The sequence below is a fragment of the Epinephelus lanceolatus genome, chromosome 1 (genome assembly GCF_041903045.1).
Source record: "Epinephelus lanceolatus isolate andai-2023 chromosome 1, ASM4190304v1, whole genome shotgun sequence".
NCBI lineage: Eukaryota > Metazoa > Chordata > Actinopteri > Perciformes > Serranidae > Epinephelus > Epinephelus lanceolatus.
Window position 1 is genome coordinate 36949420 of NC_135734.1, and position 3691 is coordinate 36953110.

Below are 3691 nucleotides of genomic sequence, written 5' to 3' on the forward strand. Positions count from 1 at the left end.
TTGTTGTTTTAAAGATTATTCTCATGGCTTTTTGCCTTTATTAGACAGGACAGCATTAAGAGTGTAAAGGAGAGACAGAGGGGGTGACATGCAGGAAAGGGCCAGAGGCTGGAATCAAGCCTGGGTATTGTCTTTGTACATGGACCTCTACCTGCTGAGCTACTGGACGCCCCTGTGTGTGGGTGTGATTTGATTAGATTTGATTGACAGTTACCAAACAATCCACCAACTGTCTTCGGATTTGATTTGTCTCCACGTCTAATTTAAATCAGAGAGAGGTCAAATCACCAAAACTGTTTGAACTTTGATACACAGCTAATTTTGTGTTCTTGTAGGATCCCACTGCTCACAGTAAGAAACTGACTGAGAAAATATGGTTTCAGGGTCTTTAAAATTGGTTCCAATGTCTTTTCATGGACTTTGGTTTTGTTTTTTAATCCTCACAGATTATCTGTATGTAAATACAAAACATTTTTATACACACCTGATTTAAGGAGATAGTGTGAGCTGAGCTGAGCTGCCGGCAGCTATTTTTTTAGATGCAGGTGTCAGAATTTTACAAATGGAAGATATCTCACTCTGTGGAGCACGACGCTTCACTTACTTCAGTCATAACACTGGAAATCTGGAGCTATATATATAATCATCTGCTGTCTCCTAACTGCTGTGTCGCTCGCCTCATTTATTGTCAGAGCGACTGCGAAATCTATTTTGTTGGCTTTCAGCTGTTCATTCTTGTGATACATTGTGCATCCAATCTGATATCCGCCTGTGTGTTTCCAGCAGTTGGACCTGCGCTGGAATGCCTCGTGTAGTAATGTGCGAGCCATATGATAGTTATTTATCAAACGGTACTAAGCTCACCCACCCACTATCTGGGCTTTGAATCAGACCACAGTCTAAACACCGCAGAGGGGACAACATCCAGCTGATGCTACAGTCCTGATTTTCTGTTTAGTTCTTGAAATAAAACAGCAGCTTTGGGATGGAGGACACTTTCATTTTACTCATGCAGGTCAGTCGGTTCACCAGACTGAAATATCACAACAATTATTGGACGGATTACTGTGAAATTTTGCACAAACAGTCATGGTCCCCAGACAATGAATCCTATTGACTTTGGCGATCTGATAATTTTTCCATCAGCACCACCACAAGGTTGACCTTTGTGGTTTTGACCAACATCCCAAAAACTATTTTATGCATTGCTCTGAAATTCGGTTCAGACTTTCATGTCCCCCCCAGGATAAATTGCAAAAACTTTAATCCCTTAACTTTACATCCAGCACCATCATCCAATACTTTGGTTTATGACTAAATATCAGCACAAATCAGTATAACAATGCTTTTTGTTAAGTGCAGGCAAATAAACTGAGATGGTGAAAAAATATCAGCATTGTTGCTGCCTGATCTGTCCATGAAACTCAATTTGTTCTATGTATGTGCAAAGATGGTTGGGGTAAGGCACTGATATTGGATGGTGAGGGTAAAGACAGCCCATTGGTCAGAGGATAGGACCTAAACAAATCAGGTTTCTGGTGCATATTGGCATGTTTTTTGTCACTGTGAGCATGTTAGCAGGCTGACATTAGCACTTAGCCTATCTTTATAAAGAGATTCTACATATATATGCAGATATCTGGCGACGGTTTGGTATCCTAACCCCTGTCTGTCAGCAGTCGCCTGGCCGTTCAGAAGTGCATTTCCCCACGATGTACACAAATTATTTTGCTCTCTGCTCTGTTTAAATCAGATGTAGAGCTCTCTTTCTGTCTGCATGTGTCTCTGAGTGTGTCTGTGATTTTGTGTGCATGAGTGTGGGTGTGTGTGTGGCTCTGCTCGTCTCTTTCTCTTCGTGTTTAGACATAACTGACAGATACGTGGAAGCATGAGATGCATATTCTATTATTTATCACAGTCAGATCATTTATATCATATTCAAAATAATACATTTTCGGTGTGTTTTCCTTGCCAGATTTGCTTGCTGCTCACGGAAAAAAATAGACCAGATGCTGAAACTATCGCTGCAGAGTGCAGACGCAAGCTAGGCAGGGCATTCAGCCACACGTCCAGTGTGAAAAGCCCAGTGTGTTAACATGGATGCTGAAAGCAAGCAGGCACTACTCCATGGAAAATCAGCATGCCTCACAGCGCTCCTGTGTCCAGTGTGAGCCTGGCGTAAGTGTTATTGTTTCTATTTGTAGTCCATTTGTAGTCCAAGTAGTTGACTAATCAGGTTTGAGCGGCAGGTAAACAGTTCGTGTAGAGAGACGGAACACATTAGCCACAGTGCAATCTCAGAGGCAATCAGCTATCGTCTGACAACAAGTTAGCTTTGTGTTAGCTTTTTAAAGAAATCATTATGCATTTATCTGTTTATGGAGATTAGTCGAAATGACCGATGCATTGAAGGGGATGCATTGGCTCTGGCTACACCAGATCAGCTGGTAATAGGCTACTGGCCCTTGGCTCCAGAGGCTTCTGGTTATCAGCAGTGGTGTAGTGGTAGTAAATCTAGAAAGATTTAGGGTCTGGCTATGAGTAATGCAAATGGCCCAACTCGAGGGGCGGCACCAAGCATGCATTTGAAAATATCACTGCACACAATTGAATAACACTATGGCCAATCAGAACAATACACGGGGTGACGCTACCAGCGGAGCTAACTGGTAGATTAGTACCATATCCGGTCGGCAAAACAGCAAAGACGTCTTTCTTGCAAAGGAAAGATTCGAGCGCCGTCTTCTGTTTCTCTTTTAGAGAAAAAGCCAAGTCTAACTCTTTCATTGTAGCAGCCAAAGCCGTTTCAAACAACTGGTGTTCATCCGTAGTCATCTTGCAGTGTTTACTGACTGATTCCGGACTTAGTCGTCGCAGCGCTGTTGTCATCTGTTTAGCTCACCTCTGGCCCGCCTATATCAGATACACAGATGTGATTGGTGCAGCTCAGTTCCAAGGGCATGGGTAATGAGTATCATTACTGATTGCCAGAGTGACTGAGCAAATTCAAATTGTGCTCTAGCAAGAACTCTGGATTTCTAGGGTAGAGGAAGTGGGTATACTGTCATATATTCCAATGGCTTTTTGACTGATAGGTCCGTATACTGTAAACCGCCAGAAAGAGTGTGATATTCTGTGTTTGTGTGCAGTTCCTGTTTTACTTTGAAATGTCTTCTCATTGTGTTCAGGGTTTCTTGTACCTCCTGAGTTTTCCCGCCATTGTTGATTACCTCGTGTTTCACCTGTGTCTTGTTCCACTCACCTGTGTGTAGTTAGTCATCAGCCCTTGTGTATTTAAAGCCCAGTGTTTCCGCCATTCAGTTGCCAGAGTGTCATTGTCGCCTTGTGTGTTCTCCAGCCGTTTCCCTTTGTTTGTCTCCTTGGTTTTTGAGTCTGCTTGGATTTATGGACTTTGCTTTTCGTGCGATTTCACTGAACAGATTTTTCCGCCTTCACGACTCCTGACCTCCTATGTATGTGTGTGTTTTGTGATTCTGAGTGAGTCCCAGCTTTGTACTAAAGCATCATCATCATCATCATCATCATCATATACCCCATATACCTGGGTATACCTTCCACCACACCGCTGGTCATCAGACAATATGTGTTTGAAGACTGGCACCCAGATGTCTCCAAGTGCCTGACAGAGCAGCATGGCTGTAAACACTTGTTTCAAAGATTGAACACAAAA